The 15,639-nt window shown below is 29.2% G+C and overlaps 1 protein-coding gene across 5 annotated transcripts in view; it reads left to right on the top strand.

Moving 5' to 3' along the window:
* Nucleotides 1-13,516, top strand: part of LOC142325511 (uncharacterized) — an 84,720-nt gene extending 71,204 nt beyond the window's left edge. For 3 of the 5 annotated variants that reach the window (XR_012756554.1, XR_012756551.1, XR_012756553.1), the window contains 3 exons: nucleotides 510-653; nucleotides 4,642-4,770; nucleotides 10,060-13,516. The gene's annotated coding sequence lies outside the window, so the exon portion shown is untranslated. Of the gene's footprint in view, nucleotides 1-509; nucleotides 654-4,641; nucleotides 4,936-10,059 lie in introns of those variants that run through there. The other 2 variants (XR_012756555.1, XR_012756552.1) reach the window with 2 other exon arrangements.
* Nucleotides 13,517-15,639: the final 2,123 nt, after the last annotated feature.

The following is a 15,639-nucleotide window of genomic DNA, read 5'->3' as shown; positions in this document are numbered from 1 at the left end:
TTATTACATGTAATTTATTTCCTAGTAAAGGCAATTACTTTTATATGGATTTGAATAATAGTTCGTGGATTCCGGTGTTGTTTGGTGGTTGGGTTTCAATTTACCACACATCTCAGGAATGGTCGAACTGGTACTGTGTACAAGATTACATATCATTTACATCATCCTCATAAGTAATACCTGAACGGTAATTCTCGGAGGCTACAGGGAAAGAATGAAAGGTTGTAATTTATTGATGTAAATGTAAATGTAATTTGAATTTTTATATTTAACTATGTTCTTTTTTGTGTTATATTACTTTTGTGTTCAACAAAAACATTATAATTAAATGACAGTCCATTTTTAAAAATAAATTAATAAATAACAATTGCTTCTAAGAATTTTATGAAAGTTTCTGTAAATTCTTTATTTTTGTATAAAACTACTTTAAATGCTCATTGAATGAAAAATTATTTATTCAGTCTATTCTGCAATTTATATATCTAATGTATATATTTTTTTTCCAACAGACATCGTGCATTGACATGTAAGATTGCATGTGTGGCATTATTGATCAACTGTTCTATGCTGTCCGGTTGCTCTAAGGATAATAGGTCTGTGTTATAATTTCAGTATTATTTGTTCGTTGGGGTTCATATTTGTTTATCTGATAAGTAAGTAATTTTATACTATTCTATTATATTTTAATAGAATGTAAGTTTAGATTTTTTTAATAATATATTATAATTAAGTTTGATTTTTTATTTTAGTAATGATGAATCGGTAGTGTGGGCTTTATTCTGTGATGTAAATTCATTTTAGATCGTTGTAAAATCTTTTATTGAAGTTATGTCTTATTAAAAAATCTCTTCGTAATTGTGGACACATTATTAATATTATTAGTTGTAAATAGTAATAATTGTCCCTATTGTATTTTAAATTAAAATTTTTTTCTTATCCGTTTTTTCCGAAATTAATAAAAAAATACAGTTAATAGTTCACAATTTTGTAATAGATTGTTGAAGCTTTCAATTATTTTACAATTAATAGAAAACAGATTTGTTTGGTAACTTCAAGGAAATGTCTGTCATTTTTATTAGTTTTAGGTCAAATTCACTAAAATAAACGGATCAGTTACAAAAAACTGTTGTAAAAACTAATTGAATTATTGTAAAAACCGAACAACAAAACTAAAAACATCTTTTCAACTAACTAATATGTATGCCTAATTAATATATTGCAAATTATCTTTTCTATTAAAAAGCGTCAGAAATTAAATAGCATCTCACAAAAATAAGAATTATAAATAATATTTGAAACAATATAACATGAAAGTTGTATGTAAATAAATATTAATAATACTTGATGTTCCCTCCTGATGTTCATAATTCAAGCTATCAGAAGTCTATAAATCAAATTGAATTTTCATACCCATGAGAGTCTTCATTCCTTTAAGCAGATGATAGTCCTTTTGTAAACATATCTGCTGCATGTTTTTCAGATTAAATGTAGCTTCCTTCTTTCACCAGCTTCCTCACATAATTGTATCTAGTTTCAATTTGTTTTTATTTATTGTGGAATATAAAGTTACTTGTAAGTTTAATGGCACGAAAGTTAGCTTAGAATTGAGATCAAGTGCATGACTTTCTTTAACTAGAATGGGTTTCAAATCACCCAGCTAAAAATTAAAATGAAACCATGGTCTCAGAACTTATTTTAAACTAATTTAAAAAATCATTAATATTTTAAATTTGTTAAAAAGTACGTCATTGTTTTTGAGGCTTTTAGTGATTGTTATTTGATTTAGTAAAAAACTTATAACTTTGTCAATTTTCATCGTATCACAATGGGTTTTCCACTAAAATTTTCAGAAAAATATACAGAATAAGGTAAAAATGCATTTAGCAACTTATCTTAATTGCTGGAGTAAATATAATTTCAAACCTGGGTTTCACAATTTTTTTAAGAAAAAACCAAATTTTAAAATGCGATTTAAGATAAAGGCACTACAGTAACCAGAATATCCTTTTTTATGTATAATCCTAAAAGTATGAACAAGTAGGTTCTGAAAGAAAATCTGTGGTTTTTTGATGCCAATACATTTAATACATCATGAAACAACTGACAAATAAATTCACATTAATGTGACCCAACTCGAAATAGCATCAAGATCCTGTAAACTAATTTATGTCTCATTTCTAAAATGTATATAACTTCTATATTTGTTTAATTTAGTACATAAAATCATTCATAAGTTTGTGTACAAAGTATCATTTTTTAAACATTAAGACTTGAAAGTGTATAATTTAATTTTGACAAAACTTTAAAAGTTAACATGCAATGAGTTGAATAAAATCTGTGAATGAAAGAAGAACTTAAGTCTTCTAAAAGTCTTTACAAAGGCTCATTTGCTATCTACATCTGTTATCTCAGTGGAATTACATAAATGTTTCTATATGTGTCCCAGGAACTGTCTTGGTTTTGGAGAAATGAGCCTCTAGTTTTTGGCGTGCCTCTATCATTGTTCCTTTTTTAATCATTGTGAATTTTGTTTTCTATTTTTGTCCTAATCACAATTTTTGGGCATTACCAGGACTACATTGGAGACTTGCTTTTGTCACAATGCGCTTGACAGTGCCACCAATATCATCAGAAGGTGCTTCCCATGGCTGCTGGCAAAAAAAAGACCATGTAGCTTTTAATCCAAAGTCCTTTTCATGAAGGCATTGATTGACAAAGTTTTTACAGTTCTTGTACTGTGCTGCACATCCATCACTATAATAAATCATGCTTTTACCTCTGGAAAACTTTTTTTCAAGTATCCAGCAACAACCTTTTTTTATTTTATGAACAAATGGTACATCTTGCTTCCAAGTAATCAGACACTAGCTCAAACTGAAACTATTAGGTCTTCATTGTTGTCATGACATGTGTACATCACAACCAAATGAAGAGAACAGCTGCTTGTCCAGTGATAGCCTTGGGCTTCATTTTGAAAAAAAAGAGTAGTTTTCACTAAAATCAATAAGAACAATGGCTTCATCTGCTTTCAGATTGCTTTTGATTTTTTTCAAATATCTGGTCTGAGATTTTGTAATGTCATCATCTTATCTGACTGAGGATCATGAAGTAGTATTTTGCATTCATTTCTTATTCTTCTCTATGTTTTCTTTCCTTGTTTTCCAAGAGTTTTTCATTCTTTTGCTTTATTTTTGCCTTCCCTCTTCTGACCAAATGTCATCGTTTGTTTTTACTTCTCTTTGAAATCCTTGAAATCTTTTATCAGTTTTCCAAACATTGTTCTACATTGTACTATTTCCTGCAGATATTTTTATTTTATTTAGAACCATTTAAATCTATTAATTTTTGTTCTTTTTATACTGTAAATGTGGTTAAAGATCTGTTTTGTGAGCGTGAAAAAAGATTTGGTTCTTCTTTTTCTGATGGAATCTGAAATTTTCTCAGTTTCATTATATTCGTAAAAATATTTTTATTGCTTCTTAATTTGCAACCATTTTTTTGTATTTTTATTGGTCCTAGGACTTATCTTGCAGTTTTTACTTTCTATTTGATTTATTTTATCTGATTTTAAACTGAAGATGCATCTGGGCACCAGGCACCAGGGCACACTAGGGCCCCTTAGTGACAGGAAGAAATTAAACCATCTCTTCTAAAGTATTTCAGTAAATTTTCATTTCAATTTCAATATACTGAAATTTTAGTATTCTTGATTAATAAATTCCATTCTTTAAGACGTGAAGCTAGGAGTTCTGCATGTTGTTTTGACAAATGCAAATGAATTACGTTATTCAGTTCTGTTTCTGTGATGAGGTGAGGTTTAGAATTTGATTCTTTTGGAATGTAATTAATATCTATTGAAGTTGAGGATTCATCGGTTGAGCCTTCTGAGGGAATCAGAAATTTCTTTCCTAGAGGTTGGAGTGATTGGAATCGGTAAATCAACACCATGAAGTTCTGGTCTCACAGTTGAATGAACATTTGGGTATGCGGTACTGCTTTTATTGTTTGAATTGAAACCAGAAACATTTGTTAAGCAAAAATAGCAGTCATCATAATTGTTAGTAGGCTCTCACCAAAACATATGTATGCAAAAAGACAAATGGTCTTTTTTTCCTTTTAACCACTGTGTTAGTTTAATGTAGCACTTGATATATATTACACGTGGAGCCCAGGATTTATCTCGGTCTCTCAAGGGACAATCAAATTAATGTTTCTAAAATGTTTTCAGCAGATTTGATACTGGTTTTCATTGAATTTTCGTGGTGAATTCTCCGCAAACATAACAAAAATTATTTGGAGAATTTTTTTTACAAGTCCAATTTTTATTCATTGTAAAATTCAAAATATTTAATGAATAAATTAAACTGAAATATTACAGAAATACTTATAACAATTTGATTTACTGCAGAAAACAGCATTTTTAACATTTAAATTTGGATAACATTTAGCAAAAGAAATATTTTCTAGGTTTTCCCATGCAAAACTTGCCAAATTAAAGTCGCTAATAACTTTTCTGTGGCTGCACTATTAATGTGTGTGGTAAGTGAATTATAGATACAATTTATTTTAATTTTATAAATTATACAAATAATGATAAACATATTTACTTTGTAGGATTCATTTTTTTGTTTTTCATTACAGCAAGGAGATTTAGTACAAGTGAAAGAGGAACCGCTTGATATTGATAATGTTGGTATTGAAAAACATTCTTTAACAATAGAAGAGACGAACTTAGTTAAATCAAAAAATCTAGAAGTTGAAAATGAAGGGGTAAGGGTGTTAGATTTCACATACAGTGGAGACTAATTATCCAGATGGACTTTGCAAAGCCAAGTCAGGATAATTGGAAAGGATAATTTAAAAACTTTTTATCAGATATACTGTACATAGTATTCTAATGTTTAAATATTTACATATTTTATGTAAGAAAAAAGAGATCAGTAATATAGTATAAAAAATACAATGTATAGAAATTTTCATTTATAACTAGTTTAACAAGGGCCATATATATATATATACACATTATTTTTTGCTAAATGAATTGCAAAACCGTCAGTTAAAAAACCCTGTAAAATAAAAGGTAAATAAAAAAATTCCTGTTGAAGCAAAGATTTTGGTATTTAAATTTTTCAAATATGTATTAGTTTTTTTTTTAAATTGCCTAGTCTGGATTTGAACAGTCCAGTCGAACTGGACATCTGGAAAATTGGTGTATCACTGTATTATATTTTCATTATTACTTAATTTCTAAATTTTGGATTACATAGATTTCATTGTATATTTAGCTCACCAGGCTGGTCTAGTGGTTGTCTACTTGTCGTAAATCAGTTATTTAACAGCTGATTTTCACAGTCTAAGGTTCTCGGGTTCAAATTCTAGTAAAAGTTAGTTGATTTTATATGGATTTAAAAACTAAACAGTGGATACTGATGTAATTTAGTAGTTGGGGTTCATTTAACCATAACCTCAGGAATGGTCGCCCTGAGTGTACAAGATTGTACATATTTTATGTGTCATACACATCATCCTCATCTCACTGGGCTGTGGAGGAGTAGCTTTATTGTTCACTTGTTAACGTACACATTAAGAGAGTAATATATATATATATATTTTTTTTTTAATTACTTTTGCAATATTTCATTGATAGTAAATTTATATTAAAAAAAAAAAAATTACAACAATTTTCTATTACTTTGGCACATTTTTGTCTTATTCTTGAATGTTTCTGTCATTTTTAACAGTTAGACAGATTTTGAATGGTATCTTCTGTAATAATATTTTTAACCCCTTAACAGTTTTAGCGATTATTATAATTAAAAAAAGGGCATATTTTTTCACATATTCTGATTATGCAATGAAATACGATAAAAAAACAAATTTAAGAACCTATTTAAAGAAAACAGAGTGAGCCAAAAGATATATAACCCTAAATTTTAAAACGTACTCCAGAGGGAGATTTAGTTTTTTTGCTGGTGGGAGAATGTGTGTAGGCAACAGGTACGCTATGGTAGAAGATTAGTGCACAATAAATTAGCAATTTCCCTCCCTTTTGATGACAGTAGTGAGTAAGCTGTGAACGAACAAACCATGCATTTCTCGTAGACTATACACTGCATTCTTTGTTGAAAGTAACTTTAAATTGCTGTCATTCTTAAAATGTCAGGGAGACTTTAGGGTAGCTTTTCCTGAATCGCAGGTCCCTAATAAATCAATGATTTGACACGTAGTTGCTCGCTTTAGAGTAACTGGAAGTGTGGATGAATCCAGCTTACCTAACCCCATCAGGTTGATCTAGTGGTTAGCGCGTCTTCCCAAATCAGCTGATTTGGAAAGTCGAGAGTTACAGTGTTCAAGTCCTAGTAAAGCCAGTTATTTTTAACTGGTGGTTAAAAAATTGTTCTATGGTGGTTGGGTTTCAATTAACCACACATCTCAGGAATGGTCGAACTGAGAATGTACAAGACTACACTTCATTTACACTCATACATATCATCCTCATTCATCCTCTAAAGAATTATCGAAACGGTAGTTACCGGAGGCTAAACAGGAAAAAGAGAGGTCCAGCTTACTTATAGTTTAAGTGATCTGTCCTTGGAAAATATCTGCGTATCCTTGCTGCACTCTTCAAGAAAATTGTGTCAATAAACCAAAATGTCTTAAGGGAGTATTGGCAGAACCACAAAGAAGCTGAAACTCTGTTTCAGCTTCTTTGTGGTTCGTATTGCATTAATGTTTTGCATGAGGTTTGAGAACCTCATAGGAGAAAAAGACTACATTACTCTTAATGGTTTTTTTTAATTCGCAGCAGTGTTCAGATGTTGTGTTCAGTGGTCAACATCTGAACACTACTCTGATGAAGTGCAATTTCACCTAAGTGGCTAATAAACAGCCAGAGTGACAGATACTGGAGTTCAGAAAACCGTTGCATTTTCCATGAGACCCCTGTTACATTCACAGAAGGTTGGAGTTTGGGGTGCAATTTTACAGAAAAGAATCAATCTTTTAGGACCAATCTTTTAGGACCAATCTTTTTCACGGAATTGATAACAGCTGAAGTTACCAGGATATCGTCATACAATTCGTGTTACTATTAAACTGTTGAATGAGGCTGCAGCAAGACAGTGCAACACCATACACAGTGAATAGCACAATGTTGCGCAGATTCTTTAGGGATCACATCATTCTCATGGACTGTGGCTGTTGAGATCGCCAGATTTAACTCTTGCTGACTTTTTTCTTTTGGGACATCTGAAGGTTAATGTCGATAAGAACAACCCTCACACTATCTACCGACTCAAACACAACATCTAAGACAAAATATCCCACAAGTGCAGCAACCCTCTGAAAAATAGCACATAACATGAAGAAATGTGTTGAGGCATGTTTACAGCAGATATAGAATATTTCCAACATCTATTGTGAGAAAAATAAATATAAATATATTTTTGTTCACCTCCAAAATACAGTAGAGTATATTATGTTAATAAAGATTTTTTAAGAATATAAATTATTGGGTTATAGATCTTTTGGCTCAATCTGTGTATAATGAACTAACTTGACATGATGACTGAAGAAAAAATATACATCTTCTCTATGTATATATTTTTCACAATTAAAAAATATATGATATAAATGAACACTAAACCCCCTAAAAACTATTAACAGATTATTTTTTTATGAAAATTGTTCATAAATATTATATAGTAACCTTTGTCTAACAGGTACCTAGTTTTTAAAAGATTCTTGGCTACACCACTAATAAGTGGTGTAGCTATGATTTGGGTTTTTTACAATTTCTGTGTGAGCACCTACATAAACTATCATGATATAAATATAACCAGTTAATATATAAATATTATAGTATATAAATATTATAATATATAAATATTATATTTTATATATATAAATATAAATATATAAATATACAGAAATAACATATGTCTTAATGCCAAAGTGTGCCGTTTTTATTTTATTAAACTGAATAAAGCTTCCCTACCTTTCCAACTGCAGTAAGCTTTCATCAACTGCTAAATTTTTTTCAGGTGTATATTCTCTGAATCTGTTAACAAGGTAGTGAATAATCTGTTTTACTTTTTTTGGAGGTGGGTTAGTATTATTATCATTAGTAAAATGGAGGAAACGTGACAGAAGTGATTTTTAGGGGATAAAATTTTTCCAAATCCTGGAGGTGTAAAAAGGGGGCTGCTTGTTTGTATAATAGCTTTCAGTTTGTGGCTTCCAAATAATTCTTGTTAGCATATGTACAGATAGAAACAAAAGCCTCTCATAATTATCAGTTGGTTTCCATAGGTGAAACCTTGAAAACTAGTAGTATTTTATTTTTTTAGAAATTTTTGGCGAAAGCTTTGTGATAACAGCATAAATAAATAATTGCATTGGAGTTGGCTTGTCCACACATGCGTATTCTGCTGACTCTGAGAGTACACTGAACAAATCTTGGAGATATATCGTGTCATTTGAGCCAACATTTAAGAAATTACAGTGTCTGGTTTCCTAAATATAAGTCATTAGTTTTGGACATGCAGACATCCTGTAAGTAAAATTTTATATTTTAAAATGTGCTGGTGGGTTTATAGATCTGATCAGTTTGGATATAGAAGTAATAAATATGTTTATATGTTATTGTAAATTTGCTCTACGAGTTCTGTAAATAAAGTAATGAAACTAGTTCAGAAAAACTTTTTATTTACAATCCAATTATACGTGGACTCTATCACTTTCTAAATAATTCCCTTGGGAAACCACGCAACGCTTCAGATGGTTTTCCCACTCTTTATAGCAGTGTTGGAACTCAGAAACTAGATTATCCTTCAGATGGTTGGTTACATTTTTTTAATGTTTTCTACTGTTCCAAAATGTTGTCCTTTTACGTGTTCTTTTAAAGTTGGGAACAGGAAAGAGTTGGAAGGACTTAAGTCAGGTAAATAAGGTGATAGAGGAATTACAGGAATGTTTTTCTTTGTCAAAAACTCATTAATTGAGAGTGCAGTATGACAATGTGCATTGTCCAGTTGCCTTGATGACTGGTCTCAGTCAGGCAACTCCTTTTTGCAGTATTTCAAGAATTTTTCGGTAAACATATTGATCTTATAGGCAAAAACTCATTATGGACAATGCCATTACTATTGAATAAACAAATTAGCTTGGTTTTGATTTGTTCATATTTGCTTTTTTGGAATGTGTTGAGTTTGAAGTGTGACACTCTGCTCTGGCATTTTGTTTCTGGATTGTACTCAAATATACAAGATTCATCACCAGTAATAACATTTTTTTAGAAAGTCAGGATCGGTTTCAATTTGCCCTAGAAGATCGCAGCACACTTCCACCCTGTTGTTTTTCTGTTCAACAGTGAGGGTTTTTGGGGCCAATTTTGCACAAACTTTTTTCATGTCCGATTCATTTGTCAAAATTTGATGGACTGTGGTGCAGTTCAAATTCAATTCTTCTGCAATCATTCTGACAGTTAATCACCGGTCGTACCATATCAAGTCTTTGATTTGCTCAATATTGTCGTCACTTCTTGATATTAACAGTCTTCCAGAGCATGGATCATCCACAACTGACTCCCGGCGATCTGAAAATGCTTTAAACCACCTAAAAACGTGGGCTGTGACAGAGAGTTTTAACACAAAACTTGATTGCACAACATTGCTCGTAATTAGTATCACTCATTTTTTCAATGCACAACAAAAACATTTCATGAAAAGTTAAAATATAAATCAGCTGTTTCTATAACCATATGTTTACTAGTAACTTTACAGTGTTGCCACTTTGGCTGCCAAAATAAACTAGTCTCATTACTTTATTTACAGACCTCGTATAGTTAATTTGTTCATTTTTCTTAAAACATGTATATGCTAATTAAGTTTTAGCCAAGTGCATACTATAAAATAAGTAAAGTTCCTTATTATAAGGTTATTATGAATATATGTTATAACATATATGTTATATATATTTTTAAACAAGTTATTGTAATTGAAATAATTTTACATTAATTCACAATTACCGTCTAATTATTAGTTATTTTTAATTCTACAGATTACTGAAGATAAAGGAAACATCAAGGGAACTACCAAGAGTTGTATTACTTGTAAGAGATGCATGAATAATTCAGTAAATGATGGAATTATAAACAAAAAATCCAGTGAATGTAAGTGTGTATATGGTGATGTAACTATAGAAAATTTAGTCGAGAATCGGAATTCTTTTGATCAAAGTTCTGCTTCAAAATTACATTTAAATATTCATGCTAAGCAGAAAAATTTTATTTGTAACTTTTGTCAAAAGTCATTTAATTTCAAAAGCGATTTAAAAAAACATGTTAATATTCATACTAAAGAGAAAAATTATGTTTGTAACTTCTGCCAAAAGGTTTTTAATCGTCTTTCTAATTTAAAGGTGCATATTAATTTACACACCAAAGAGAAAAATTATATTTGCAACTTTTGTCAGAAGTCTTTTAATCAGAGTTCTGCTTTAAAATTACATTTAAATATTCATACTGAGGAGAACAGTTATATTTGTAACGTTTGTCATAAGTCGTTTAATCGTAAATACGATTTAGAGAGACATCTTAATATTCATATAAAAGAGAAAACTTATATTTGTAACTTTTGTCAGAAATCTTTTAATCAAAGTTTTACTTTAAAATCACATTTAAATATTCATACAAAAGAGAAAAATTATGTTTGTAAATTCTGTCAAAAGGTTTTTAATTGTCTTTTTAATTTAAGGGTGCATATTAATTTACACACCAACGAGAAAAAATATGTTTGTAACTTTTGTCAGAAGTCTTTTAATAAAAGTTCTACTTTAAAATCGCACTTAAATATTCATACGAAGGAGAAAAGTTATATTTGTAACTTCTGTCAAAAGTCATTTAATTTCAGAAGCGATTTAAAAAAACACGTTAATAATATTCATATAAAAGAGAAAAATTAATTTGTAACTTCTACTAAAAGGTTTTAAATTATCTTTCTAATTTAACATGCATATTTATAAAAGTCTTTATAATTGCAGTTGTGATTAAAAAAAAAAACATTTCCATGCTAAAGAAAAGAATTAATGTTTGTAACATTTATCAAAAATCTTTTAATCAGTTGAACCATTGTGACCTTTAAAAATCTTATATTAAGAAAATTGATTAAGGAAAAAAATTGATAGCATTCTTTCAAGTGTGCATATTTAAAAAAAAGTATAACAAAATTTATCTAAGGTTTACAATTTAACGTTACATTTTCTCATTTTTGTTTGTTACAACCTCAGGCAAGGAGGTTTCTACCTTGTATGCCTCAAACACAGGTGATATTTAAATAGGTTTTTAAAAACCTAATAAAGATGCAATCTTCTTACTATGTAGTTCATGTATATTTATTGAGGAAAAGAAAAATTACTACATTTTTTGATCAACACAAAGGTAATGAACGGCAATCAGTCAAGGTCTGAACGTGATGGTTGATGGTATAAGGGATAGTTATTGAAGGAATTATGTGAAATTTAAAATTTAGTAGCTTTATAACAGGTAAACATCAACACAAGTAGACTAGAATGAAATTAAAAAAAAATAACTTTTAGCTACAAAGTAGTACTAGGACTACTGTTAGGTATCGCATCAGAGGATGAGATAAAATAGCAATTTTGTAGCATGTGAAAAATACCATGCCTGACCAGGATTTGAACGCAGGACATCCAGATGAAAGGCTGAGATACTATCACTCGCCACAAAAATCAGCCAAGGGTACAAACTACTTTTAGAAAAATTAGATACTATTTAAAAAAGCTTTAGATTTATATATAATTTTAGTTTATAATAAGTGGGTGATATTTATGAACATTTTAAGCCCAGAATAATGCCAATTGAGTGATTTCGTTGGCACTGAGGAATTCCATCAGTTCAGAAAAAGTGGTGTAGCAAAACGTGTATAAAGTTCACAACTGAGACTTCTTATAAAAATCACATATTAAATGTGTTTTTCTTGAACATTGCCTTTCTCAAATAACACTGGTCTTGAATGAATCTAAACAAGAAGTGTGTAATCTGGTATTTGTGTCTGTTATCAATATTGACCTCAAAATCTTTATTAGTTCGATTTCTTTAAAAATGTTTTCTTTTATTGTTATCCCCTGGTTGTGAATTATTTTCCTTTTTTTGCATTAACAAAATGATTAAAAATGCTCCATAACCTAAAACAAAAACTAACATTTTGAAATGTTCGTCTCAGATCATTGTAATAGTCCTATTAAATTGTCAAATATATTCTGTTCACAATACAAAGAGGTTTTGGAAGAATAGAAGCTGCAAACCTAAACAATAGAGGATAAAAACTTTAGATGCCAGTTCTTTCACCGTGCTCTGAAATTCTCTCTGCATCTCTGCTAGTTTAAGTTGTTATAACTTATCAAATATTATGAATTTTTACAGACATGAATATTTACAGACATATCTTTGAAAGTATACACTGTTAGAAAATATAAAAAAAGTTTCTTGTTTACTTGACAATGTAAAAAACCCTTCCTAAAAAAATTAAGAATCTTTAAAATAAAGTAAATTACTCTTGCCACCAGTTTGTTCAGTTAAAAAGTTTGTCATTTATGTCCATTTCTACCAGCAAAATCATATACCTTTTAAAATTTAATTACATAATTCTTCTATTTCACTATTCTATCTCAGATTATTAATTTTACACAGACTACTTGTTCCACACAAAATCTTCCTGTTTTAATCACCTGATGTATTCTCCAAATAGTTTATTGATGTGTTCTTCTGTTCTCTACAACTTGTGCAAGATTTTATAGGTTACTGAAAGATGAGAAATTCCTCTGAAATTATTAACTTCCATTTTGTCTCCTTTTTTGTGTAGAAGGTGAATTAGGGCAGACTACTCGTTCTTGTGGGATTTTTTTTCTGTCTCCGAAATGTTTTCAAATAATTTCTCTAAGAGATCATACATTAATTATCTAATCATCATATTTTTAAAAATTGCATTGTTATTCTCACCAGATGCTTTATTAATTTTTAGAAATATGATTATATATTCTTTATTTTTTGTTTATTTGGGGGATTGAGTTTTTTAGTTAAGTTACTGGTTTTAAACAGTTGAGCTTTTCTTTGGCGTTCTTTGCTATTTCAATAGTTTTTCATAATAATTTGCTAAAGGTTTGCTATAAGAAGTTTATATGACTTATTAAAAATAGTTTTACTTAAATTTTATGTGCAATTAATTTTCTTTGTGAATAGACATATTTTATTGTAATAAAAATTTCAGTTTTAGAAATACACATCTATAAAATATAAATTGTAATTCTTATGTGATGTTAGGTACATTTTATTTATAATGTAAAATATTTCAGATTTATTTAGTTAGATTTTTTTATTATATCTGTGAAATTGAAACGATAGTTTATGTATGTTTATTTTAATTTAAAAGTTGTATTATCAATTAATTTTCAAATGTACATTCCAAGTGATTCATTTTTTAATCTAATAAACAAAGTTCCACAGAAAACAGAATGCTTTTTTATTTAAAACATACACCATTCCTTTTTGTAAAAATAAATAGATTGTATTAGTGTGACTGAGTGCAAGTTTATTAAACATATTTTGTATTAGTTATGATGATTAAAACTAAATTAAGTTACCTTTTTTTTTTAAAGTTGCCCAACCTATGTGGTGAAAGTGCTACTAAAGTGTGTGTACATCCAGGTTTGGGATTCTGTAACCTTAACTATTCCATTTTAAATGTTGTGTTCCAACTGTGGAGTTCTGAGTGTGGTGGCCTCTTATAAAAAAATAATTGTTTTGAGATGCAGTTTTATAAAAATTTCATTTTTTTATGTCTAGTGGCCGAACAGCAATTAGGGTCTGTGTTTTATGCACTACCTATACTTGTTATTCTTTTTATGTATCATTGTAATGTTGCTTTATTTTCTTGTTTAGGGATTTATGGACAATAATTTAAAGAAAATTTGTTCCAGCATTTTTTTTTTTTAATTTTGACTCACTCTCTTTCTCTTTTTTTTCAGTTCGTTTCCACAGCCATTTTCTTTTTCTATTTCTCAACTCATGATTGAAAATTAATTTCCTAAAGAGTTCCTGATTTCAAGAACTTTTGTGCAATTCCTAAGGATCTCAAGATCCTTTTTTTAATTGCTTCAATGTAATTTATTTTGTTTTTCTTACAGCAAAAATCTATTAATTTTTTTCAGTATTCTATTATTGTTACAAAGATGTGACAAAACAAACAATCTTTCTTCTTCTTGATTACTAGTAAATGTTTTCATATTTTAATAGAATTTAAATTGCTAGAAAATGATTAATGTTCAGTAATTACACAAATTCATAAAATAATGAAATTTTAGCAGTTTATAATCTGTGTAATTGAAGAAATCAAGATTTTAAATAAAAAATGGGGTACAGTTTTTATTTTTTGAAATGGGTGATGTATAATTTATAATTTTATTAATTTCCTAGATTGACCTTTTTGTAACCTAAACTTTTCCTACCACATTTAGTTTTCCTCCATTCTTTTCACTATCCAGAACAATTAAAAGGGACGAGAATCTCATTACAAAGCATTTTTTCTAATTTAATGGTACCGATAATTCAAAATAAATTAACTTTAGAAAAGGCATGGAAATTGTTCATTTAAAAAGTTTAATGTTTATGTCCATTTCTACCAGCAGAATCACATACCTTTGTAAAATATAATTATATAGTTCTTGTATTTCACCATTCTGTCTCATATTATTATTCTTGCACAAACTATTTGTTCTGTTCATTAACTTTCTAAACCACTCTGATGTATTCAAGTTGTTTATTGATGTGCCCTTCTGTTCTCTACAATTTTTGATAAGATTGTATAAGTGACTGAAAGAAGAGAAATTCCTCTCTAATTACCCTGATTAACATAATTTTTGTGTCCTAACATGTGATATATGATTTTAATTGTTTTTTGATGCTGAAAACGAATATGAACTCAGAATCTTCTATCATCCACAATTTTTGAAAAATTTTTTAATTTTAATTAAAGTATGTTTTTCATTATTCTGTAAAGTTAGCTTATTAAGCTCCTATATATTGTATTTTGTTACCTCATTTTTTATTGTTTAACTTTAACATAATTTGTAAGCTATAAATAAGCAATACTAGATAAAGAATTAAATCATATCACAGTCACATATGTGACTGTGATATGTTTTTATGTGTTTGTGATATATTTTTGTTTTGTTTAACAAGTTTGTCTGGAATTTCTAAAAAAAATCTAAACAAACTGTCAAATACCCTTCATTGCAATCTGCAATCAGACCTGTACCTACAGTGAAATTATTCCGGTTCCTGAGCCACCTGTGAATGTATGTAATACTGAAGAGTGAGCCTTCATGGACAAGATTAATCATGTCTAAACAGGCCAGAACATGTAGCTGGAAAACAACTGTGTTGTTTGTATTAAGCACTGGATTTAGGAATGAATTAATTTTTTTCAGTCTTATCGATGTCTTAAGTTCGTTAACAGTGCAGTGTCATAATGCCTCGAAATTGTGTAAATGATGCGATGCCTTTGATATGTATGTGGTGAGTTTACTGTAAAATCTTATTGAAAAACATTACACCTTTAATTA

The sequence above is a fragment of the Lycorma delicatula genome, chromosome 5 (genome assembly GCF_047948215.1).
Source record: "Lycorma delicatula isolate Av1 chromosome 5, ASM4794821v1, whole genome shotgun sequence".
Taxonomy (NCBI): Eukaryota; Metazoa; Arthropoda; class Insecta; order Hemiptera; family Fulgoridae; genus Lycorma; species Lycorma delicatula.
Note: the sequence above shows the minus strand (reverse complement) of the source record. Positions and strands in the feature narration are given on the sequence as shown.